Source organism: Oryctolagus cuniculus, chromosome 1 (genome assembly GCF_964237555.1).
Source record: "Oryctolagus cuniculus chromosome 1, mOryCun1.1, whole genome shotgun sequence".
Taxonomy (NCBI): domain Eukaryota; kingdom Metazoa; phylum Chordata; class Mammalia; order Lagomorpha; family Leporidae; genus Oryctolagus; species Oryctolagus cuniculus.
In genome coordinates this window covers 183,630,841-183,658,066 of record NC_091432.1, presented here as the reverse complement: position 1 = coordinate 183,658,066, position 27,226 = coordinate 183,630,841, and the positions used below count along the sequence as shown (strand labels likewise).

General features: G+C 41.3%; 2 protein-coding genes across 5 annotated transcripts in view; one reads left to right on the top strand and one right to left on the bottom strand.

Moving 5' to 3' along the window:
* Window positions 1–703, bottom strand: part of FOCAD (focadhesin) — a 381,367-nt gene extending 380,664 nt beyond the window's left edge. For all 3 annotated transcript variants that reach the window (XM_002708074.5, XM_017340978.3, XM_017340982.3), the window contains exon 1: window positions 593–703. The gene's annotated coding sequence lies outside the window, so the exon portion shown is untranslated. The remainder of the gene's footprint in view (window positions 1–592) is intronic.
* Window positions 69–27,226, top strand: part of MLLT3 (MLLT3 super elongation complex subunit) — a 392,438-nt gene continuing 365,280 nt past the window's right edge. The window contains exons 1-2 of one of the 2 annotated variants that reach the window (XM_070052927.1): window positions 69–214; window positions 1,655–1,745. The gene's annotated coding sequence lies outside the window, so the exon portion shown is untranslated. Of the gene's footprint in view, window positions 215–752; window positions 1,274–1,654; window positions 1,746–27,226 lie in introns of those variants that run through there. The other variant, XM_070052921.1, reaches the window with a different exon arrangement.

Genomic DNA, 27,226 nt, shown 5'->3' with positions numbered 1-27,226 from the left:
CCTGGAAGTCAGGACAGAGCCAAAGAACCGAGAGGGCAGAAACCGGCCCTGATCACCCATAAGGCTTTGCATCAAAGTGGACATGATCTGAGTGAGTCACGGGGAATGAGGAGACAGTCACCAAAGGCCAGGCAGGCCATGGTCTGACTCCCCTGCGCCGCCCCGGACTAGGGAGCCGATCAAGGGAGCGGGGCATGACTGCAACCTGCTGCAGGTAAGTGCAGAAGGATCGCGTCGACAGGTTTCCAAGACAGAGTCCTGCGGAGTCCCTCTACAGGCGCCACGGCCAGCCCTGCCCAGGCATCCCGGAGCTCTCCGTCCACTGAAGGCCCAGTCCTCAAGGGGTGCAGAGCCGGGAGAGGACAGGACGAGGACAAGCGGCAGGTCCTACCCTCTTCCCAGACGCCCCACGCCGCAACGCGGCCCTGCCGCCACATGCTCCACTAGCCCACTCCTAGTACAGACCCAGGCCCACTGGTCCCCAGCCGCCCTTCGCACAAGCAGACGTGGGCCGCAGTCGGACGTGACCCAGCGGCTCCTGAGCTGAGGGCAGCAACCCGCAGCCGGCCACCCGCCACCCCGCAAGGCTTACCTCCCTTCTGCCCCAAGCTCAGCCCCGCGCCGGCAGCCTGACGTGGTCCCCCGCCACGAACGCCCGGGGGCGGGGACTCCAAGAAGAGCCAATTGGATGTGGATCCCGGGGTCCCGCCCCGCCTCCTCCGGCTTTGGCACGCCCGCCTCCCCGCGCACGCGCACTCAGGCCCTAGGCCGAGCACTGCGGCTGGAAGACGGCTTAGGCGAAGCGTGGCGGGGCGATTACCTGAGGGCCGGGTGGGCTGCACACGCTGCTGCTGGCGGCAGAGCAGCACCGCAGTGAGGAGATAACGCAAGAGAAAGCAGCTTAAAGGAAGCTGCCCAGAGATGCGGCTGCAGCGTACGCGGGTAGTCCTGCTGGCAGTCTGCCCTTATTTGCAGCTTTGAGCTAGTGCAAAGCAACTCCCTGGCGCTTGGAAATTTTTGTTTGTTGCCTGAAGCGAGGGGAAGGGAGAATAGTACCTTAGAATAAGTATTCATAAAATTTAAAGTTAACGGCCGACTGGGCGCGCAGACTTCGTTTTTCCTACACTCAGCTACTGCTGGGTGTCTTTGCTTCATTTGGTCAACACAAAACTGCAGCTCTTGATGCCGCGCTGGCTATTTCCACTGGTTGGGTAGTGGTAAGGGAGTTCTAGCCCGGGCATTTCTACGGACAATCTGGAGCGAACTAGTGCAAGTAATTGTCATTATGTAGTTCTTATTTTTGTATGATAAGTCCTATCCGGGGCATAAATACACATTTTCTCCTGGGGGACTAGGTGGGTGCTCTCATATAGGAAAGGCATGACAGACACCTGACACAAGGGAATTGGAGCAAAGAGATAGCAGAAAAAAATGAGAGGCGATTATGAAAAAGTGGAATTCTAGTTGCATATGATGGAAGTGAAAATTAACTACAAGATCAAAGCACCTTTGGATGCTTTTAGAAGAAAATACTAGTGCCTGGACCCCATGTCTAGACATTCTTGTTTATAGCTCTGCTGTGGGACCTTGACATTTGTATTTTTTAAGTTTCCAAGGTCATTTTAATGTGCTAATAAGTTGTTCTCATTTGTAGGGATTTGATTGCCTATACTTCACCTTAGAAAAGTAATTACACATCACAGCCTACCTTCAGTTCTCCAGATAACCTAAGATGCATTCATTCTGTAAGTATCTAAATGAACTTTGAACTTGCCTAAATGTTCAATCTCTTTGAAAGAAAGGAATTTTATAAAGTTTATAATTGCCTTTTTGATTTTATGGAATTTCGTTATATTCGCCTTCAGACTTCCGAATGCACCAGTATTTCTTCTTGGACAATTTTAATGTTTTTCCTTCATCTAAATTCCCCAGATTTCTCTTTTTAAAAAATATTTTTTTATTTATTTGAAAGGCAGAGTTACAGAGACTGGTTCACTCCCCAAATGGCCACAATGGCTAGGGCTGGGTCAGGCCAAAACCAGGAGCCTGGAACTCCATTTGGGTGTCAGGAGCCCAAGAACTTGTGTCAACCTTTGCTGCCTTCCAAGATTCTTTAGCAGGAAGCTGGAGCAGAAGCAGAATATCCAGGACTCAAACCAGTACTCATGGGATGACATAGTCACAGGTGGTAGCCTAGCACACTGCACCCCAACACCAGCTCCTATTCACATATTTCTTGAAGCACATTATTCAAAATTATAATTGAATATAGAGCTCTATGATCAACTAACTGTATTATTAATTAACTATATATATATATATAATTAACTAATTCTCACTGTATTAACTTGTTTAATCCACAGAACAACCTTCTGAAACAGGAACAGTTATTACTATTACATCTTATAAGTAAAGAACCTGAGGCACGATGATGAAGTATCTTGACTAAGATCATGCTGCTAATTAAAGCCAAAATTTGACTTCAGGTATCGGTGGTTCCACATAAATACACTGTATCTGTTACAGAAAGGCTGTTTGAGGAGAAATGAGGGAAATCTCCATGTAAAAGAATGGTGATGTGTCTACTTTTGTCACTGTCTTAATCCATTCAGGCCGCTGTAACAAAATAACTTACACTGAGTAATTTATAGACAACAGAAACTCGTTGCTCTTAGTTCTGAAGACTGGGGAGTCCAGACAAGATTTGGTGTCTGGTGAGGATCTGTTCCTCAGACAGTACCTTCCTTGTGTACTCACAGGGCAGAAGGCGCAAACAGATTCCTTTGGGCCTTTTTTTTTTAATTGACAGGTAGAGTTAGTGAGAGAGACAGAGAGAAAGGTGTTCCTTCCGCTGGTTCACCCCTGAAATGGCCGCCACGGCTGGCGCTGCACAGATCCGAAGCCAGGAGCCAGGAGCTTCTTCCTGGTCTCCCACGTGAGTGCAGGGGCCCAAGCACCTGGGCCATCCCTCACTGCCCTCCTGGGCCACAGCAGCGAGCTGGACTGGAAGAGGACTAGAACCTGGCGCTCATATGGGATGCCATCACCGCAGGCGGAGGATTAACCAAGTGAGCCACGGCGCAGGCCCTGGGCCTTTTTTTATGAGCACTAATGAGGGCAGAATCCTAAAATCTCCCAAGGGCCCCACCTCTTAATACCATTGTGTTAGAGATTAGATTTCAATATATGACATTTAGGAGGACACAGAGAAAGATTCTAAAAGGATAAAAGTTCATCTTCAAGATCACATGGCTGATAGGTGTCAGAAGGATTAAAACACTAGTTTCCTACAGGTAACCTAACTAAACACCATTATATTTGATACTAAGTAATACATCTTTCAATAAAGTTACTGAAATGCAACAAAAAACACAAAAAACTGGTTTCCTGACTCCCAGATCAGTCCTGTCTCTACTGTATACCCAGTGAAAAAAACCACTTCATGTCCAGGACAGTGGCAAATTCTTTTTTTAATAATAATAATGTTTTAAAAGGTCTATTTATTTATTTATTTGAAAAGCAGAGTTACAGAGAGAGAGAGAGAGACAGAGAAAGAGACCTCCCATCTGCTGGTTCACTCCCTAAATGGCTGCAGTGGCCAGGGCTGGGCCTGACTCTGGAGCTTCAGTAGTTTCACAGACTCAATCGTTTCCACGTGGTTTCAGGGACCCAATCACTTAAACCATATTTCTCTGCTTTCCCAGATGCATTAGCCAGGAGCTGGATTGGAAGCGGAGCAGCCAGGACTTGAACAGGTGCCCATGTGAAATGCTGGTATTATGGTGGATGGCTTTACCTACTACACCCAACACCAGCCCCAATATAATAAAGTTTAAAAGAAGTTAAGGTGAAAGATAGACATCAAACATTACAATTCGCCACCTGTGTTGCTAACCTGGCGAAAAATGGTCCTGCATGCTTAAGTAATCATGACAGCTAAATCACTCTTTCTTTCTGAGCTGAAAGCCAAGAAGGGCCCCTGAGGGGGCTGGCGCCGTGGCTCACTAGGCTAATCCTCCGCCTGTGGCACTGGCACCCAGGGTTCTAGTCCAGGTTGGGGCACCGGATTCTGTCCCGGTTTCTCTTCTTCCAATCCAGCTCTCTGCTGTGGCCCGGGTAGGCAGTGGAGGATGAACCAGGTCCTTGGGCCCTGCACCCATATGGGAGACCAGGAGAAGCACCTGGCTCCTGGCTTCGGATCGGCGCAGTGCACTGGCCATAGCGGCCACTTGGGGGGTGTACCTTTCTCTGAAGGGAAGAGAGAACTTCCACTTTGACTATAGCATTGTCTAAATAAGATCAGAGTTTGTGAACTCAAAAGGCTTCCATAGCCTTGGCAGCTCATGACAAGAGCCTCGGGTGATTACTGACGTCATAAATAAGAGTGTCAATTGTTAAATCAATAAGGGGAGTCACTGTGCACCTACTGCCCATGCAGGATCTCTGTCCTTATTGTGTTGTACTATGCGAATTAACGGTAAAGCTACTACTCAAACAGTACTTTATACTTTATATCTGTGTGGGTAGAAACTGTTGAATCTTTACTTTTACATACTAGGTTGATCTCCTATATATAAAGATAATTGAAAATGAATCTTGATGAAGAATGGGATGGGAGTGGGAGATGGGATGGTTGCGAGTGGGAGGGAGGTTATGGGGGGGAAAAGCTACTATCCAAAAAGTTGTAATTTGGAAATTTATATTTTTTAAATAAAAGTTGAAAAAAAAAGTAAAAAAAAAAAAGGTGATCTAGACTTAATATCTGAAGACTCAACTCAAATGGGAATTTCAGTTGAAGGATTAAAGCATACTTTGAATCTGTATATTATTTCCTGGAAACTTGCAGATTTTTTTTCATGCAAATAAACTCTTTGTTTTTTAAATATTCAAGACAAATCACCCACCCTCTTTAAGGAGAAGGCAGACAGATGGTATTTCTCTGTTAAATCCTTGTATTTTTTTCCACTGGAATAGTTAAGCAGTTCTCCATTGTACAAGACCCTTTAGGTAAGTACACTTTTTGAAGTCAGTATAGAAAGGCCTATTGACTTTAACAACAACAAAAAGAAAGCGAGTAAGAAAAATGTGTTCACTCCCAAATCATTAACAGAACTGAAAAGAATATGCTAACAACAAAAGACACTGTAGTGTGAATCCTGTACTGTGAGGGAAGGTCATGTCACCCACAGCATCAGGAGCAACACAAAGCCTTGAACTCAGGCCCAAGCATGCTGGGCTGGCTGAACATGCCCACTCATTCATCAGCAGGCACATAACTAGGAGCAGAAATTCAGTACTGAATCACAGAGCTCCACTGTAGACACATAACAGAAAGTAGTATTATGAGAGCTAATTAGATGTGAGTGTGGTGCTCCAGTGGCTCCCCACTTCATTTAAAGTAAAAGTCAAAGCCTTCACAAAGACCGAAAAGGCCACACATGCTCCATCTCCCCCCACATCATGCACCTCCAGTCCCAGCACACACACACACACACACACACACACACATGCACACACAGTGTGTGACCTTACCTTCTTAGACACTCTTCCCCAGGGTTACTCTACTGCAGTCACACTGCCTCTTCACAGCTACCTGATCTTGGCGCTTCCCACAGGATATCTTCATCATTGCAGAAGGTCATTAAGCCTTTGCTACCTTATATATAAGGCCTACTCTACTGCTCAATGTCTCAGCAGGAAACAGATGGTACAATTAAATTAAGAAGGTTAGATGAGAGTTTAATAAATAGATGTAGGCAGGGGTTAAAAAGATCACAAGGCAGGGAGCAGTGTTGTGGCACTGCAGGTTAAGCTGCCTCTTACAACATTGGCATCCCTTAGCAGGGTACGGGTTCAAGTCCTGCTGCTTTGCTCACCATCTGGCTTCCTGCTGGTGTACTTCAGAAGGCAGATGATGGCCCAAGTGCCTTGGCCCTGGCACACATGTGAGAGACCTAGATGGGTTCCTAGCTCCTGGATTCAGCCTGGCCTAGACCTGTCTATAGCAGGCATTTGGGGGGTGAATCAGCAAATAGAAGATCTCTCTGTCCCCTTCCTTCTCTCCCCCTCTCCCTCCTCCTCTCCCTCTCCCTCTCTCCCTCTCCCTCTCACCCTCTCTCCCTCTCTCCCTCTCCTTCTCCTCCTCCTCCTCCCCCTCTCCCCTCCTCCTCCTCTTCTCCCTCTCCCTCTATCCCTCTTTCTCCCCCTCCTCTTCCCCTCTCCCTCTCTCCCCCTCCCCCTCTGCTTCTCCCTCTGCCTCCCCCTCCTCCTCTCCCCTCCCCCTCTCCCTCTCCTCCTCTCCCCTCCCCCTCACACTCTCCCCCTCCTCCTCTCCTCTCCTTCTCCCCCTCTCCCTCTCCCTCTCCCTCTCCCTCTCCCTCTCCCTCTCCCTCTCCCTCTCCCTCTCCCTCTCTCTCTCCCTCTACCTCCCTCTCTAATGCTCTGCCTTTAAAAATAAACATTGGAACTCCAAATCCCCCTGAATTGAAGGGGATAAAGGAAAAATTACAGAACACAGAAACTGCTACATAGAACTATCTGACAGGAATTGGGACATTCATTCAAGAAACATAGCCAGTCCACAGTGACACAACAGAGAAGGGGCCCAGGGAATTAATATCTTGATATCCCTCATTCTCCTCGTTCCCTCTTCCAAAGCAAGGGAAGTCTATGATGCAAGCTATGCAAGTCAGCCCCCCGAACACAGTGAAGGGACAATAAGAAGAAATCTGGCTCATTTACCTTGTTCGCTTATAGTAGCTTTTGCTGTATAACTACCACTCCAGAACTAAGTGACTTAAAAATCTTAAAGATTTATAAATTCTCAGGATCTTGTAGGTTAATAAGCAGTTCTTTTCTAGACTGGCTTTGTTGATCTTTCCCAGGTCCATTTATTTCTGTAGTCGGCTCAAAGCATGGATCATCTAGGATGGCTTCATTCACATGGGTGGTGGTTTGCTCAGTGGGAAATTGGGCATTAGGGACCATGTAGCCATATATATCAACTAACCATAACCAGTCACTTCCCAGTAATGTGGCAAAATCAGATCCTTGCTCATATCAAGATACATTATTTCAATGGAAATCCCATGTTAAAATATTCCTAGCTTTCATTTTACTATGCAGTGTTAGCAACCAAAGGAGATGGAGCATGATTGATCCAAGCCAGGGCTTAACACATTTTTTCTTAAATAGGCCAGACAGCAAGTTTACCTTAAGTCTCTTTTTGTTCTTTCCTATATAATAATTTTCAATTATCAGAGGCATTGAGAGAATTTAATAAAGCAAAGGATATATAAAAGGATATATAAACAACTTGTATACCCCCGCATACATGTGCACATACATGTGATGGGCAATTAGATTACTTCCATATCTTGGATGTTGAAAATAATATTGCCGTGAACATGGGAATTCGATAAACTATGAGATACTGATTTCACTGCTTTTGGATAGATACCCCAAGTGATAGTGTAGGATCGTAAGGTAATTTGATTTTTTATTTTTTGAGGCTCCTCCATACTCTTTTCCATAAAGGCTCTACTAGTTTACATCCCCACCAAGAATGCACAAGGGCTCCCTTTTGTCCATTTCCTCAACGCTTGTTATCTTTTCTAACATATGTAAGACTGAATCTCATAGTGGTTTTGAACTTTTCTAGAAAAGTGATATTGAGCATTTTTCCATTTGTCTATTTACCATTTGTATGTCTACCTGAAGAAATATTGGCTTAAATCTTTTGCCCACCTTTTAACATGGTTACTTATTTTTAATATAAAGTAGTTCAAATTGCTTATGTGCTTTGAATATTAACCTTTTATCAGATGCATTCTTTGGAAATATTGTCGCTCCCCCTCTTCGTGGAGGAACGACACAGGACCCTGCGCTGTTCTTTCGTCTGCTCGGCCCTCCCCGGGTTTGCTGCTGGTTCTTCCCGGGTTGGCTACTATCCCTTCCACCTCCGTGGAAGGGCAGTTCCCCCTGGCCACATTCCCCACTTCCGCAGGGGAGCGGCACACCGCCGGCCGGCTCTCTGGGGGGCTGCACAGGCGTTCCTTCAGATGTTCCCCTTAGATGTTCCTGGTGCATGCCGTCTCTCTCCTCCTTTATAGTCCTCCTCTGCCAATCCCAACTCGGCTGCCCACACGCCGAGTACGCTGCTCTCCTCCAATCAGGAGCGAGTCCTACAGTTTATTGGTTGAACTGGAGGCAGCTGTGCAGAAGCTGTTTACTTCTCTCCCAGCGCCATATTGTGGGAGAGCAGATGCATAGAATAAGTCTTAATTCCAGTAACTCAGTCCAGTCCGGATTGCTCCCCACAAATATTTTGTTCCATTCCATAGCTTGTCTCTTCACTCGATTGATGGTTAACTTTGCTGGGAAGAAGCTTTTTGATTTGTTACAATCCCACTTGTCTACTTTTACTTTTGTTGCCTGTGCTTTTAGGGTCGTCTCCATACAGCCCAGACCAATATCAATAACCCTTTTCCTTATATTTTCTTCTAGTCTTTAATTGCTTTTTTAATTTTATGCATGGGATTAATCCAATTTCATTCTTGTTCATGTGGTTTTCCAGTTTTACCAACACAATTTGTTGAAGAGCCTGTCTTATCCTTGCTGAAGATCAGTTGAACTTAGATTTGTACATTTATTTCTCAGCTATCTATTCTATTCTATTGCCTGTTTTTATGCCAGTACTGTTTTGACTAATGTAACTGGGAAATATATTTGGTATTTGAAAATACAAAGGGTTTTCAAAAAAGTTCTTTGAAACTATATACTATGAAAAAAGTATGAGTGGATTTCAAAAATTGGGTGGTGGTGGGGGCTATTTGTGGTGTACCAAGTAAAGGCACCACCTGCGACACCATCCTCTCATATGGGCACTCAGGTGTCTCAGGTGCTCTGCTTCCAATCCAGCTCCCTGCCAAAGGCCTGAGAAAAGCAGCAGAAGATGTCCCTAGTGTTTTGTTTCTTGAAATCTGTGTGGGAGACCCTGATGAAGGTCTTGGCTCTTGGCTTCATTCAGCCTAGCCCAACCCTGGCTGTTACAATCATCCAGCGAGTGAACCAGCATATGAACAATCTCTCTCTCTCTTGCGCGCGCACTCTCTCTTTCTCTCTTTTTCTCTTCCCCTCTTTCAGTGCTTCTGCCTTTCAAGTAAATTTAATAAATCAATTTTTCAAATGGGGGCCCAATGTAAACTTATCTTTCAATTCCATTTTTCCACCAACTTTTTGAAAAAATTTGTTTTATTTTTTATTTTGGAAAAGAGAGCAAGAGAGAGCAAGATAGAGATATTCCTGAAGCCAGGAGCCCACAAAATCCATCCAGGTCCCCGACATGTGGAAGGAACTTAAGTATTTGAGCCATGATCTACTGCTTCCTAGGATATAAGCAGAGAGCTGGGTGGGAAGCTAAGTAGCCAGAGATCAAACCCACACTCGGATATGGGATGCAGGCTTCCCAGGCAGCAGCTTAATCTGCTGCACCACGATGCTGGCCCCTCCATCATCTTTTTTGAAGTACCTTCATATGATGCTTCTAGCTTTGTCTTTCTTGTTCAAAATTGCTTTGACTTGTGGGTATCTTTCGTGATTTTATATAACTTTAGGGTTATTATTTCTATTTCTGTAAAGAATGCTATTGGGATTTTGGTAAGTATTGCATTGAATCTGGAGATCACAATAACAATATTAATTCTTCCAATCTATGAGCACAGGATGCCTGTCCATTTGTCTATGTCTTATGTAATAAACAGATTTTGGTGTGTGGAAATAACCTTTACACTTTTCACTAAAATTTTAAAAATTTGAGCATGAAAAAAATGTATCTTCTGTAAATTTCTGTAGGAATGGAAATCTTACTTCTTTTTAAATTTTAAAAACACAGGATGTATATTAAGTATCTTGACATTATTTGTGATTGGAACAGAATTATTTATTAATAAAACTTTACCAGGGTCAGCATATGGCAGTTTGTTAAGCTGCCTCTATTCTATGCAAACATTTCATGGCTTGTCGCGCCCCCACTCGCGGAGGAACGACACCGGACCCTGCGCTGTTCTTTTTCCCCGGCCCTTCTCAGGTTTGCTGCTCCCCCCCCCCGCCTCCTCGGAGGGGCGGCACCCCTGCCGCTTCCCCCACTTCTGTGGAGGAGCGGCACACTGCCGGCCGGCTCTCTCAGGGGTTGCTCAGGTGTTCCTCCTGCATGTTGTCTCTCTCCTCCTTTATAGTCCTCTTCCACCAATCCCAACTCTGCTAGCGTTCTCTCCTCACGCGCTGAGCACACTGCTCTCCTCCAATCAGGAGCAGGATCAGCTCCTGCAGCTTGTTAGTCGAATTGGTGAGGCAGCTGTGTGGAAGTTGTTTATTCCCTCTCAGTGCCATATGGTGGGAGATCAGATGCACAGAATTAGTCCTAGCAGTTCCAGTGATTTAGTCTAGTCTCGGTTGCTCCCCACAATGGCTGATCTGCATCTCATCCAGATCCCTGCTAATATGCCTGGGAAATCAGCAGAAAAGGTTCCAAGTCCTTGAGCGATTGCCACCCATGTGAGACACCTGGACAGAGTTCCAGGCTCCTGGCTTCATCCTGAAGCCATTTGAAGCCATTAGGGGATGAACCAGCAGGCAGAAGATCTTTTTTCTCTCTGTCTCTCCCTCTCTCTCTGTCACTCTGCCTTTCAAATAAATAAAATAAATCTTTTTTTAAACAATACTTTTACCAGCATTCTGGTGCAGTGGGTTGGGTTGCTGCCTGTAACACCAGGGTCCCATATGGGTGGGAGCTGGTTCAAGTTCCAGCTGCTTCGTTTCCTATCCAGCTCTCTACTAGTGTGCCTGTACATCAGCCACGCATGTGGAAGACCTGGATGGGATTCCTGGCTCCTGATTTTGATTTGATTCAGCCCCCACCATCATAGCCATTCAGGAAGTGAGCCAGTTGATGAAAGATATATCTCACCCCGCCCCCTCTTTCTCTTGCCTCCCTCTTGTAACTTCAGATAAATAAGCCTTTAAAAAATGACCTTGATGATGTCTAGGTTTTGCACATAAGCACTATGCTCCTGATTTTATTTTGAGAAACATGGTCAAGTACACAACCAAAGTTAATTTTCAAAGCCAAACAATTCTAAAATAATAATAGATGAAGGTCGTTCTTTTTCCAAAAAATTCAGTCTCAGACCTGAGTTTAAAAATGTCAATTAAATTCTAGAACTTCAACAACCTTTGTATACACAGGCAGTGCCACGGCTGAGAAAGAACTTCTAAGATCAATCCCATTCACAACAGCCACAAAAACAATCAAATACCTTGGAATAAACTTAACCAAGGATGTTAAAGAACTCTATGATGAGAATCTTAAAGAAAGAAATAGAAGAGGATACCAAAAAATGGAAAAAATCTGCCATGCTCATGGATTGGGAGAATCAATATCATCAAAATGCCCATTCTCCCAAAAGCAATTTATAGATTCAATGCGATACCAATCAAAATACCAAAGACATTCTTCTCAGATCTGGAAAAAATGATGCTGAAATTCATATGGAGGCACAGGAGACCTCGAATAGCTAAAGCAATCTTGTACAACAAAAACAAAGCCGGAGGCATCACAATACCAGATTTCAGGACATACTACAGGCAGTTGTAATCAAAACAGCATGGTACTGGTACAGAAACAGATGGATAGACCAATGGAACAGAATAGAAACACCAGAAATCAATCCAAACATCTACAGCCAACTCATATTGATCAAGGATCAAAAACCAATTTCTGGAGTTAGGACAGTCTATTCAATAAATGGTGCTGGGAAAACTGGATTTCCACGTGCATAAGCATGAAGCAAAACCCCTACCTTACACCTTACACAAAAATCCACTCAACATGGATTAAAGACCTAAATCTATGACCTGACACCATCAAATTATTAGAGAACATTGGAGAAACCCTGCAAGATATTGGCACAGGCAAAGACTTCTTGGAAAAACCCCAGAAGCACAAGCAGTCAAAGCCAAAATTAACTATTGGGATTGCATCAAATTGAGAAGCTTCTGTATGGCAAAAGAAACAGTCAGAAAAGCGAAGAGACAACTGACAGAATGGGAGAAAATATTTGCAAACTATGCAACAGATAAAGGGTTAATAACCAGAATCTACAAAGAAATCAAGAAACTCCACAACAAAACAAACAATCCACTTAAGAGATGGACTAAGGACCTCAATAGATATTTTTCAAAAGAGGAAATCCAGATGGCCAACAGACACATGAAAAAGTGTTCAGGATCACTAGCAATCAGAGAAATGCAAATCAAAACCACAATGAGGTTTCACCTCACCCCTGTTAGAATGGCTCACATACAGAAATCTACCAACAACAGATGCTGGCAAGGATGTGGGGAAAAAGGGACACTAACCCACTGTTGGTGGGAATGCAAACTGGTAAAGCCACTATGGACGTCAATCTGGAGATTCTTCAGAAACCTGAATATAACCCTACCATACAACCCAGCCATCCCACTCCTTGGAATTTACCCAAAGGAAATTAAATTGGCAAACAAAAAATGCTGTCTACACCTTAATGTTTATTGCAGCTCAATTCACAATAGCTAAGACCTTGAATCAACCTAAATGCCCATCAACAGTAGACTGGATAAAGAAATCATGGGACATGTACTCTATATAATACTATACAGCAGTCAAAAAACAATGAAATCTGGTCATTTGCAACAAAATGGAGGAATCTGCAGCACATCATGCTGAGTGAAATAAGCCAGTCCCAAAGGGACAAATATCACATGTTCTCCATGATTGGTGACAACTAACCAAGCACCAGAAAGGAAACCTGTTGAAGTGAAATGGACACTATGAGAAACAGGACTTGATCAGCCCTTGTCCAGATTGTTGATGAACAACTTAATACTTTATCCCTTTTTGTATTTTTTTTTTGTTCTACTTAATACTGTTGGTTGAACTCTGTAATTAACACACATTATTCTTGTTTAAATTTAACTGAAAAGTGATCCCTGTTAAATATAAGAGTGGGAATAAGAGAGGGAGGAGATGTACAATTTGGGACATGCTCAAGCTGACTTGCCCCAAATGGTAGAGTTAGAAACGTTCCAGGGGATTCTAATTCAATCCCATCAAGGTGGCATGTACCAATGCCATCTCACTAGTCAAAGTGATCAATTTCAGTTCACAGTTGATCACACTGATAGGTCTAAGAGTCAAAAGGATCACATAAACAAGACTAGTGTCTACTGATACTAACTGATAGAATTAAAAAGGGAGAAAACGATCCAACATGGAAAGTGGGATACACAGCAGGCTCATAGAATGGCAGATGTCCTAAACAGCACTCTGGCCTCAGAATCAGCCCTTAAGGCATTCGGATCTGGCTGAAGAGCCCATGGGAGTATTTTAGGCATGGGAAGCCAAGACACTCTGGCAACAACAACAACAACAACAAAAACCCCTAAATGAAAGATCTCTGTGAGTGTGATCCCAGCGGAAAAACAGGCCATCAAAGGAGGTACCTTTCTCTGAAGGGAGGAGAGAACTTCTACTTTGACTGATCTTGTCTAAATAAGATCAAAGTTGATGAACTCAAAAGGCTTCTATAGCCTTGGCAACTCATGACAAGAGCCTAGGGTGATTACTGATGCCATAAACAAGAGTGTCAATTTGTTAAGTCAACAACAGGAGTCACTGTGCACTTACTCCTCATGTAAGATCTCTGTCCTTATTGTGTTGTACAATGTGAATTAATGCTATAACTAGTACTCAAACAGTATTTGATACTTTATGTTCTGTGTGGGTGCAAACTGTTGAAATATTTTCTTAATAAATACTAAATCGATCTTCTGTATATAAAGATAATTGAAAATGAATCTTGATGTGAATGGAATGGGAGAGGGAGCGAGAGATGGGATGGTTGCGGGTAGGAGGGAAGTTAAGGTGGGGAAAAGCCATATTAATCCATAAGCTGTACTTTGGAAATTTATATTCATTAAATAAAAGTTAAAAAAAAATTCTACCATAAGAGAATCAAAAATGAATCTTGATGTGAATGGAAGGGGAGAGGGAGTGGGAAAGGGGAGGGTTGCGGGTGGGAGGGACGTTATGGGGGGGAAGCCATTTTAATCCATAAGCTGTACTTTGGAAATTTATATTCATTAAATAAAAGTTAAAAAAAAATTCTACCACTACTATGCCATCCAACTGTTTTTTGATAGGGCAAATCAGGATGTTGGCTTCTATTTTTGAGAAAAGTTCACAGACTGATAAATTTTTTTTAGAAAGCTTTTATTTAATAAATATAAATTTCATAAGTACTTTTGGATTATAGCTGTTCTTCCCCCCATACCTGCCCTCCCACCCCTAAACCATCCCACCTCCTACTCACTCTCCCATCCCATTCTTCATTAAGATTCATTTTTAATTATCTTTATATACAGAAGATCAACTCTATACTAAGTAGAGATTTCAACAGTTTGCACCCACACAGACACACAAAGTATAAAGTACTGTTTGAAGACTAGTTTTACCATTAATTCTCATAGTACAACACATTAAGGACAGAGGTCCTACATGGGGAGTAAGTGTACAGTGACTCCTGGTGTTGATTTAGCAATTGACACTCTTATTTCTGATGTCAGTAATCACCGGAGGCTATTGTTGTGAGCTGCCAAGGCTATGGAAGCCTCTTGAGTCCACAAACTCCAACATTATTTAAATAGGGCCGTATCAAAGTGAAGTTCTCTACTCCCTTAAGAGAAAGATGCTTACTTCTTTCATGGCCCCTTCTTTCCACCGTATCTCACGCACAGAGATTTTTCATTTTGGTCATTTTTTGCCACAGTGTCTTGGTTTTCCATGCCTGAAATGCTCTCTTGGGCTTTTTAGCCAGATCCAAAGGCCTGAAGGGCTGATTCTGAGGTTAGAGTGCTGTTTAGGGCATTTGTCATTCAATGAGTTTGCTGTGTGACCTGCTTCCTATGTTGGATCATTCTCACCTTTTTAATTCTATCTATTATTATTAGCATACACTTGGTCTTATTTATGTGACCCCTTTGACACTTAATCCTATCTTTATGATCAGTTAAAACTTAAACTGATCACTTTAACTAGTAAGATGGCATTTGTACTTGCCAACTTAATGGGATTTGGAGTCTCATGGCAAGTTTGTAGATTTTTCCTTAGGGGTAAGTCTGAGGGAAAGTGTGCCAAACTGTACATCTCCTTTCTCTCTTATTCCCACTCTTATTTTTAATAGAGATCAATTTTCAATTGGATTTAAACACCTAAGAATAATTCCGTTTTAAGTAAAGAGTTTGACCAATGGTATTACGTAGAAAAAGAAAATACTAAAAAGAATAACATAGTAAGCAGTACCTCTGTCCTTATTGTGTTGTACTATGAGTCAGGACAAAGGCTGATCAAGTCATTGCTTCTCTTAGTGTCATTTTCACTTCTACAGGTTTCCTTTTAGGTGCTCAGTTAGTTGTCACTGATCAGGGAGAACATATGATATTTGTCCCTTTGGGACTGGCTTATTTCACTCAGCATGATGTGCTCCAGATTCCTCTATTTCGTTGCAAATGATTGGATTTCATTTTTTTAAACTACTGTGTAGTATCCATTGAGTACATATCCCATAATTTCTTTATCCATTCTTCTGTTGATTGACATTTAGGTTGATTCCAGGTCTCAGCTATTGTGAATTGAGCTGCAGTAAAAATTGAGGTGCAGACAGCTCTTTTATTTACCAATTTAATTTCTCTTGGGTAAATTCCGAGGAGTGGGATGGCTGGGTCATATGGTAGGGCTATATTCAGATTTTTGAGGTATCTCCAACTGTCTTCTATGGTGGCTTTACCAGTTTGCATTCCCACCAACAGTGGATTAGTGTGCCTTTTCCCTCCCTCCTTGCCAGCATCTGTTGTTTGTTGATTTCTGTATGAAAGCCATTCTAAGGATTGTGAGGTGAAACCTCATTGTGGTTTTGATTTGCATTTCCCTGATGGTTAGTGATCCTGAGCATTTTTGTGTGTGTGTCTGTTGGCCATTTGGATTTCCTCTTTTGAAAAAGGTCTGTTTAAGTCCTTGGCCCATTTTTATTTTTTTTAACTTTTATTTAATAAATATAAATCTGCAAAGTACAGCTTTTGGATTACAGTGGCTTTTTCTAAAACCCCATAACCTCCCTCCCACCTGCAACCAACCCATCTTCCACTCCCTCTCCCATCCCATTCACATCAAGATTCATTTTTAATTATCTTTATATACAGAAGATCAATTTATTATATACCAAGTAAAGATTTCAACAGTTTGCACCCGCACAGGAATACAAAGTGTAAAGTACTGTTTGAGTACTAGTTATAGCATTAATTCACAATGTACAACACATTAAGGACAGAGATCCTACATGAGAAGTAATGCACAGTGACTCCTATTGTTGATTTAACAATTAACACTCTTGTTTATGGCATCAGTAATCATCCAAGGCTCTTGTCATGAGTTGCCAAGGCTATGGAAGCCTTTTGAGTTCTCCTTGCTCCATTTCTTAATTGGGTTTTTTGTTTTGTTGTTGTTGAGGTTCTTGATCTCCACAGACTGATAATTGTTAGGTCCACTGGAGTAAATGAAATTCACCATTAAACTGCTAATTCAAAAGCACACAATGTACTAAAACACTTTCTGCAACTTACCTGCTGAACAGTATGATAATCTGATATTTGTGCAGGATCTATAAATTTGTCCACTAACCTTTTCTGCCCCATATATTTTATCACCATCCGTTCCAATGCATTTTAGCAGATTCCACTTCAGATTATACTGAATTAAGCTTTTCTCAGTATCTTTGAAAATGCTCTCACCCACAATTCTTCCACACAAAGAGGCAGATTTTTTCAGTCATTTAAAACTCAGCATTGACGCCTTGATTCAACAACATCTGAACTGTAATATCTGTCCACTCATCAAGAGCCAAGGAAAACCACTCAATATCATTTACTACCCCTCCTTTTAATGTCTATTGATGTTGTGCCCAATGCTCTCATCTTTTCAGGTACCAGTTCTCACTGCAATACTAATACTCTGAAACTAGTTCATGTCTCTGGAAACAATTATTTAGCTCCTGCAATCAAACAAGGTGATTTAATTAACTTGCCATAATTAACTGACACACTTAGTTCAGTTTCAACTCTTCAATTTTTCAAATTGTTGTAAAGAAATTCTGCTGAGGTAAAATATTTCATCATAAATTTTCATATTTTAGCCTCACCATGAATTGAAAATATTGTGTTGAATCTTGGAATGTTGAAGTGTATTGTAATCTTTTAGTATAGTTGTGGTGTCACCACACAATAAGCACATACTTTGCCATATAATTTAAAAACAAAATATTCCACATTCCAATCTGTTTTAAAAATGTGACATAAGGGGCTGGCATTGTGGCACAGTTGGCTAAGCCACTTCCTGCCACACTGGCATCCCATATGGGCACTGGTTCAAGCCCTAGCTACTCCACTTGTGATCTAGCTCCCGGCTAATATCCCTGAGAAGGAAGTGAAGGATGGCCCAATTGCTTGGGCCCCTGAACCCATGTGGAAGATCTGGATGAAACTCCTGGCTTCTGGCTTCCCCCTGGCCTAGCCCCTGCCATTGTGGCCATTTGAAGAGTGAACCAGTGTATCTCTATCTCTCTCTCTCTCTCTGACTCTGCCTCTCTCTTCTGTAACTCTGCCTTTCAAATAAATAAATAAATAAATCTTTTTTTTTAAAGAATTTTGACATAAAAAGTTCCCTTGTCTCTCTCTTTTTTTTTTTTTTTTTGTCATCATAGTTATGCAATGGTATTTTTAAATCTAGATATTCTTAAGGGTGGGCATTTTGCCTGATGGTTAAGACACTGTTATAGATGCCTGTTCTATATCCGAGTATTTGCATTTGATTCCTGGCTCTGACTCTAGACTCCAGTTTCCTGCTAATACAGACCCCGGGAGGCAATAGTGATGACTCAAGTAGTTGGACGCCTACTAACACTTGGGAGACTTGATTTGAATTCCTGGTTACAGCTTCAGCCAGGCCCATATCCAGGCTTTGTGGACACCTGTGGTATGAACGAGCAACTGGAAGATCTCACTCTCTCTCCCCTTTCAAATAAATAAACTTTTTATTTAAAAAAAAAAAATGCTTAGCTTTCAAGCCTTATGAAACCAGGTGGTGATCAAGATTTGGCCCGCAGACTATAGCTTGCCTTCCCCTAGACTAAGCCAGTAGTGGCTCTCTCATTTTTCTTTTACAGATGCTTTTTCAGACTCTCTTACAGCAAGATGTGGCCATGTGATTCAGTGCTGGCCTATGAGACTAATAGCACAAGAAGATTCCCAGAATTTTTTTTATTTTTGACCAAAAAAAGTAGTCATACAAGGAAAAAGGAAATTACCCTTGATCCTAGATTTTGCATTTTTGCACAGCTTCCCTAGTTATGCTTCTGCCCCCATCACAAACCCACCCTGCCCCAGATTCTAACACCATAACCTTTTACCCCAGACACTCATTTAAGTAGGCATTGATGGAAAGTTCAATAGGAAAGGAACCTATTGGGTCAAGCTTCTCAAATGTCAGTCGTTATAAGGAACAGAATCCCCTTGTCACCAGTTTAAATGAAGAAAAGGTAAGTGTATGGAATTAACAATAAAATCTGAGATTCTCCCTGTTGGGGACCAGCCCTACCTTTGCACAACCCTGAAAGTGACACTTCCTTAAAGTACGTATCCTAGGGGTCTCAATTCCTTCTCTCCAGTAAAGCCCTGCTTGTTCTTGGTGGTAGACAGGCCCAGGAAGAATAAATCAGGGAATTAAATAAGAGCAAGGAAATAAAAATCTCTCTCATTTCTATCCTCCAGTCGCCAACAGGATTTGACATTGGTTGTGTCCTCATGGAGGTCAGAGGACAAAAAATCCTTTTTGATGCAATTCACAGGGGCCAGCCAGTCCAGAGCTGACTGGAAAGGCTAAGAATGAACATAGAGAGGCAAAGGAGAATCTCTGCACAGGCTGCAAATAGAATAGACAACAAGATTTTGTCTCACGTGATTGCTACTTCTTATACCATGCATTTTATTTCTGTCTAGAACACCATTACAATTTCCTTCCCATTAAGCCATTTTTTTTTTTAAAGATTTGTCCAGATGAGTCAGGATTCAATCTCCTGACAAGGCTAATACAAGGCATAGGCCAGCTCATATGTGGAAGGTGACCTCCTCAGAAACAGCCATTTAACTGGCTTCTGACAGCTTCAATTACGACTAATGGATCTATTCGGTAGCCATCATGCCCTGTAATCACACCATTTAGGGTTTGTACAACCTTTATAGCCTATCCTAATTTCTCTCTGTTTCCTTGCCCTGTAATTTTTTTATATAGATGTTGTTTTATGTCATCACATAAAAAAATAGAAATATGAAAACAACAGTTACTTGTTAGTAACTGCTTCTTATCATCAGGAATATTCTATTACATAGCATAATAATGCTGGCAGATAAACTGATTTTGTTTATCTCAATAAACATTTATAAAATGATTCCACTTAATTCACATTTCCATCAGAGTAGATTAAGAGGATGTCCTTCCTCTTGTTCTCTTATTATATCTAGCTGTTAAAATGAAGTCATGAAAGATCAGATCATTTGGGGGTCATTTTTCCCCCTTATGATTAAATGTTGCAAGTATTCAGTAATGAACTCTCATGTAGAGGAAAACAAAGGGTACTGTGTCATTATAATTTAGCACTTCATTCTAAGAAATACTAAATGGGAAGCAAATAAAACCAATTTCTCATCCAGTGTATTTAACAAAGACATGTACTTATTTACAGGAAGTTATAAAATGAAATTGTATTTCACTCAGAATTCATTGGCACTCCCAGGAATAAAAACAAGAAAAAGTGCAATTCCTCTTTCCTATCTGAACATACTTGAACTTTTCTAGTAGCATCTATAAGCTATTGAAAAAAAAATTAAAGCTTTACCTCCTGTGCTATTACCTACACCAGAATGATCTCTTTGACAAATTCAATGAAGAAAGAATTCCTTCCTTAATATAAAGGTATTTATTTATTCATTTTTAATCTGGTTTTAATTTTGTTGCATTTTTTGTTGTTGTTTGTTTATTCTTTGGAAGTTCAAGGTTTTACATACCTAAACTCACCACAGCCTGAACTGAAGCAATATACCTTATCAAAACATCAACCATGTCCAAGAGATCTTGAATTTCAGTTGTAAAGCACCTAAAAGATACTTGTTATTTCTCCACAAAGTTTCTGGGTGATCCCTTTCTGTCCTCACTGGGAAGTTCCTGGACCCTATGCTAATATTGCGGAATTGGAATAAAAGACTTTGTAGGGATGTGGCCAAGATGGTGGGATTAATTTTGCATGGGATTAAAATACAGGAAATGAGCCATTTATTGAGAACTTTGTCTTTTCCCATTTAAGTTTTCAGTTGTAAAATTACTTGGTATACTTTTGATCTCTTTCTTCTGGGTTACTGAGTAAGTAGACCTCTGACTAGCCTTAAGAACCTGCTGTTGAGAATTATGTGAGACAGTTTTGATCAAATTTTGATCTATTTTGGCAAATCAAAAGAAATACTTACAAAAGAAAGTACTCAGGAGAGTAAAGAGGCAACCGACAGAATGGGAGAAATCATTTGCAAACAATGCAACTGATAAAGGATTAATAACCAGAATATATGAAGAGATCAGGAAACCCTACAAAACAAAACAACCTAGTTAAGAAATGGGCCAAGGACTTAAAACAGACATTTTTCAAAAGAGGAAAATCAAATGGCCAACAGACACATGAAAAAATGCTCAGGATCAGTAGCCATCAGGAATATGAAAATCAAAACCACAGTGAGGTTTTTACCTCACCCCCGTTAGAATGGCTTTCATACAGAAATCAACAGCAACAAATGCTGGCGGAGATGTGGGGGAAAAGGGACCCTAAACCACTGTTGGTGGGAATGTAACTGGTAAAACCACTATGGAAATCATGTTGGAGATACCTCAGAAATCTGAATATAGGCATAACATATGACCCAGCCATCCTAGTCCTGGGAATTTACCCAAGGGAAATGAAATCAGCAAATAAAAGAGTTATCTACACCCCTATGTTTATTGCAGTTCAGTTCACAATAGCTGAGACAATGGAATCAACCTAAATGCCTCTCAACTGAAGACTGGGTAAAGAAATTATGGGATATATACTTTATGGGATACTTCACAGCACTAAAATAAAAAAATTAAATCCAGTCATTTGCAACAAAATGGATGAATCTGGAAAACATCATACTTAGTGAAATAAGCCAATCCCAAAGGGACAAATACCATATGTTCTCCCTGATCTGTGAGAACTAATAGAGTTCCTGAAAGGAAATCTGCAGAAGTGAAATTGACACTTTGAGAAGCAATGACTTTTACAGCCCTTGTCTTGACTGTCCAAGAACAGTTTTTTCTTTTTTTTTTTCTTAATGTAGAATGGGACTGGGAATGGGAGAGGGAAGAGGAGGAGGGATGTGAGTGGGGGTGGGAGAACTTATGAAATTTGTACTCATTAAATGAATAGGTTTCTTTGGGGGGAAAGAAAGGCATGTCTATCCATCAATCATGGAAGTTTGCCTCGTATTCATTCTTTGATAATTTTTTGCTACCATTTCTCTGTTTTATATTTTGTGGAACTCCTATTAGTCATTTTTTACAAATAGTTTTGGAGGCCGGCGCCACAGCTCACTTGGCTAATCCTCCGCCTGCAGCGCCAGCACCCTGGGTTCTAGTCCCGGTTGGGGCACCAGATTCTGTCCCGGTTTCTCCTCTTCCAGTCCAGCTCTCTGCTGTGGCCTTGGAAGGCAGTGGAGGATGGCCCAGGTACCTGGGCCCTGCACCCGCATGGGAGACCAGGAGGAAGCTCCTGGCTTCAGATTGGCGCAGCACCGGCCGCAGCGCGACTGCTGTGGCAATCATTTGGGGGGTTAACCAACAGAAAAGGAAGCCCGTCCTCTCTCTCTCTCTCTCTCTCACTCTCACTCTCACTCTCTAACTCTGCCTGTCAAAACAACAACAACAACAACAACAAATAGTTTTGGAGATGTTATGGGTGATGAAAGTTTGGAAACTAGGAAAAGATAGTGTTTGCACAACATCATAATGCACCAAATACCACTGAATTGAATATCTTAAAATGGTACATGTATGTTTTGTGAATTCCATTCCTATGAAATATATATTTAATATATATATAATGTTATTTATTTTCTACCTCTTGGGCTTTTTTAAAAGATTTTTTTAAAGATTTCGTTATTTATTTGAAAGAGTGACACAGAGAGAGAAGGAGAGGCAGAGAAAGGTCTTCCATCTGCTGGTTCACTCCCCAATTGGCTGTAACAGCCAGAGTTGTGCTGATCTGAAGCCTTGGAGCTAGGAGCTTCTTCCAGGTCTCCAATGCAGGTGCAGGGGCCCAAGGCCTTGGGCCATCCCCTACTGCTTTCCCAGGCCATAGCAGAGAGGTGGATCAGAAGTGGGCAGCCGGGACACAAACTGGTGCCCATATGGATGCCAGCATTGCAGGTAGGGGCTTTACCCGCTATGCCATAGCACTGGCCCCAGGAGGCTTTTCCTGCTACGCCACATCACGGGCCCTAAGATTTATTTTAAAAGTCAGAATTAAAGAAAGAGAGGGAAGGGCAGAAAGATATATCTTCCATCTGCTGGTTCACTCTCCAGGTGGCCACAATGGCCAGGGCTGGTCCAGGCTGAAGTCAGGAGCCAGGAGCTTCATCCAGGTTTCCCATGTAGGTAACTGAGGCCCAGACAGTTTAGCCATCTTCCTGTGCTTTTCCCAGGCCATTAACAGGGAGCTGGATGGGAAGCAGAGTAGCCAGGACAGGAACCAGCAACCATATGGTATGCTGGCATCTCAGGTAGTTTTACCTGCTATGCCACAATGCCAGCCACCTCTATGGCTTTTTTATTCTACTTCCTATACCATATATGCTTCTGTATTTTTACTGTGTTAGTGTTTTTATTCTCTAAACATTTTTATTAAACCACATTAGCGGCCTGTGTCACGGCTCACTAGGCTAATCTTCCACCTGTGGCACCAGCATCCCAGGTTCTAGTCCCGGTCAGGGCACCGGATTGTGTCCCTGTTGCTCCTCTTCCAGTCCAGCTCTCTGCTGTGGCCTGGGAGTGCAGTGGAGGATGGCCCAGGTGCTTGGGTCCTGCACCCGTATGGGAGACCAAGAGGAAGCACCTGGCTCCTGGCTTTGGGTCGGCGCAGCGCGCCGGCCGCAGAGGCCATTAGGGGGGTGAACCAGCGGAAGGAAGACCTTTCTCTCTGTCTCTCTCTCTCACTGTCTAACTCTGCCTCTCAAAAAAAAAAAAAAAAAAAATTAGCATTTTGTGACTATAATACTTCATCTCTGAAAGTCTTCTTTGTTGGTAATTGTTTGTATTTTATCATTCTCCTCTGTTTTGTTTTATTTGTTACAATATACCACTACCTCTGATTCTTGAAAAATTCTAAAATTTTTTGTTTTCAAGTTTTTACTTCTTTTTTTTCCTTCCTGGCTTTCCTCCTTAAGGATAAACTATCTCAGATATATAAGTCAGATGCCACATGTTTATTTTCCAGTTTTAGAACTGTTATTATTATCTAGAACTGTTGTAAGCACTTCTTCTGTTCCTTGGCATTGTGATCATGTATATTTTAATTTCCTTCCTGCCATTTCATTAGTGTTTTCTGGAGATAGCTGAGGGAAAATCATGCCTTTGTTCCACCATGTTTGATTGGAAGCCTGTTTTCTTCTTATGGGGACCATACTAAAAATTTTGATTTAAATGACAAATAATGCTTTCAGTTTGGAGGTCATATCCTACATGAGGAATAATATTTATGAAAAATATGGTGAAATTTCATGGTAAGCTTTAAAAATGTTTTTATATTTATCTATTTGAGAGGCAGAGAAACAGAGAGACAGAAAGTGAGCTCCCATTGGGTTTACTCCCCAAATACCCCCCAACAACTGGAATTGATCTGGGGACAAAGCCAGGAACAGGACAATAAGCAGATAAAGAGAGATGATTCCCATAAAGAAAGAATCATACTCATATGGTACAGAGCTTCTAATGCCAGGGTGATATCTTAATTTTGGAGATGATTTCAAGAGTGTATAAATATGTCAAACTTATTAAATTATATGTTTTATGTAGTTTATTGTATATAAATATGCCTCAATAAAGTTTTTATTATTATTTTATTTTGGAGACAGAGATGGATAGACAAAGTTCCCATCTACCCAGTTCACACCCCAAGTGCATACAGCAATACTGAGGATAGGCTGCAACTGGAATCAGAAGCTGGGAACCCAATACAGAATTCCCTCATGGGTGGCAGCAGCCCAGTTCTTTGAGTCGTCATCAATGCCTTTGTGGTGTAACTTGCTGGGAAGTTGGAACTAGAACCAGAAATCAAATCCAGGTACTCTAATGTAGGACATGAACATCTTGACCACTAGGTTAATGCCCACTCCAATAAAGCCAGGTTTTTGCAATATTATGTTGAGAAGTTTTTATACAATTTTATTCTTACTGGGAAATACTGCAGTTTTTATATAGAGAAATGATATACAAGTAGTATTCTGCTGCATGAAGGGTAAACTAGTAGCAATGTTATTTGAATCTAAAAAGGAAGTGATAAGGCAGGGCACAATACCTCATTATGGAGTATTTATCTAGCGTAAGCAGGCATCTTCGATGTTAAATTCTTAATAGAGCTACGATTTCTGGCTTAGAGACTGTTAAGAAAAAAAAAGAAAAACTTCAAAGTTTTATAAAGACTACGAATGAATCCCAAGAGGTCTAAAGACCTGAAATAATTACATAGTTAAGTCTTGTGGAAGAACATGGTGGTGAAAAAATATAAACACCTAAGTTTTACATGCTTTCCTAAGAGGTTGTGAATAATACTGCTCTTTTCCTAAGAGGTTGTGAATAATACCAGCCTACATCAGTAAAGCCCAATTCTGTCTTTTGTCCATACAAAATCAACTAATTCATGTGTTTATCTCATTAGATTAAATAAGATGGGTGGTTTCAGTCCCCACACTGCCTCAGAGTTATACTCTGTTCTGTATCAGAAGATCAAAAAAAGATTGTGTGTGCCTTCAATACATGCATATAACTACTTGATTCCAAAAATATGAGAGCAAAAGAAACTAAGTATTTTAGTAAAACATGAGAAAGCACAAGCCCGAGCAGGAGAATGGAATAAAAAGTTCTTAAAGGAAAGAAAGGCTCTCTGGATGTTTGCTTTTCCCAGGTTTTAATCTCTTGTTGTCCAGAGTATAATTGCAATATGCTATTTTAAAATATAATATGTACTCCAATAAGGTGAAGCTCTCTCCCTACATTCTCTTTTGACTAAAAGTAATTTCCAAGTATTTACATTTTTATAGTTTCTTGTATTGCACAAATAATTTCTCAATCAACTTACTTGAATTATAAAATGTATTTGGAGATTAGCTTGAAGTGACCACAGTCATTGCTAGTTTTAGATGCTTAAAAAGTCAAGTAAGGAATCACCTTTAAAAAAATACAAAACAAAAATACGGGAGTAGACATTTAGCCTAGCAGTTAAAATGCCTGCATTCCACATCAGGAGTTCCTGGATTTGCTTTGTGGCCCTGGCTCCTGACTCCAGCTTCCTGCTAATGCATACACTGTGAGATAGCAATGGTGGCTCAAGTAATTGGGTTGCTGCCACTCGTGTCTTTTTCCTCTTGAATATATTTTATCTTTTTTTTTTTTTTTTTGAGAGGCAGAGTGGACAGTGAGAGAGACAGAGAGAAAGGTCTTCCTTCCGTTGGTTCACCCCTCAATGTACACTATGGCCGGCGCGCTGTGGCTGGCGCACGGCGCAGATCTGCAGCCAGGAGCCAGGTGCTTCCTCCTTGTCTCCCATACGGGTGCAGGACCCAACCACTTAGGCCATCCTCCACTGCACTCCTGGGCCACAGCAGAGAGCTGGACTGGAAGAGGAGCAACTGGGACAGAATCCGGTGCCCCAACCAGGACTAGAACCTGGGGTGCCGGTGCCACAGGCAGAGGATTAGCCAAGTGAGCTGCGGCGCCAGCCGAATATATTTTAAACTCTTTGGAAAAACAGAGTAAGTCCTGCCCATCTTTGGAACCCTAAAAGTACTTCATAACTAATGTGCAGTCAAAAATGAAAAGCCGTTTTTATTATTTGAAGCCTGATCTTCTGAACCTTTAAATAGAATGGTAGTAATTGAACAATTATCTTTTACCTTCTTTAATAAAAGAAGGTAAAGATTACTTCTATGGTCATACTATATATAAAGAGTCAATACCATACCATAAATAGATATGAATTTAATGCTATATATTATTTTTTATTTATGTGTAAACCTATAAATATAGAGCTTTAGAAAGTAAAACATAACTAAATATTATTTAAATTACATTTTCTACAGAATCTTGTGGGGGAAAGACAGACTTAATACCTTAATTTCATTAATAATTAATAATAAAAACAATAAAATTGATATGTTTACTTCATTGTTTGAAAGTGCTTTGAAATTTATTGTCTCATTTGATCTCATTAAGATGAAAAAAAAACATAAAAGACATTATCCGCTTGTGATTTACTTAGTGACATTAATGAATATTAGAAAGATATATAGTTCCTATATGCTTGCTTTTTTATTATGAAGACCAGGGAACCAACATCATATGAAATAAACTTTTAAAGAATACTTGAGATAATTTTTAGCATAAAATATGTTATAGGAGAATGAGAACTACAGATGCTCAAAAGGGAAACTTTATCAGAAAATGTGGTGCTACTATAAGTTTGCAAGTTACATATTGCTTGCCTCAAACCTCAGTTTTATTTATTTTTTAAACATGTATTTATTTATTTGAAAGACAGAGTGACAGAGACAGAGGGAGAGATAGAGAGAGAAAGAGATCTTCTATCTGCTGGTTCATTCCTACAACGGTCTGGGTTAGACCAGGCTGAAGCCAGGAGAAAAGAACTCCATCCAGGACTCCCAGGTGGTTGGCAATATCCCAAGCACTTGGGCCATCTTCTGCTGCTTCACCAGGCAGATTAGCAGAAAACTGGACAAGAAGCAGAGC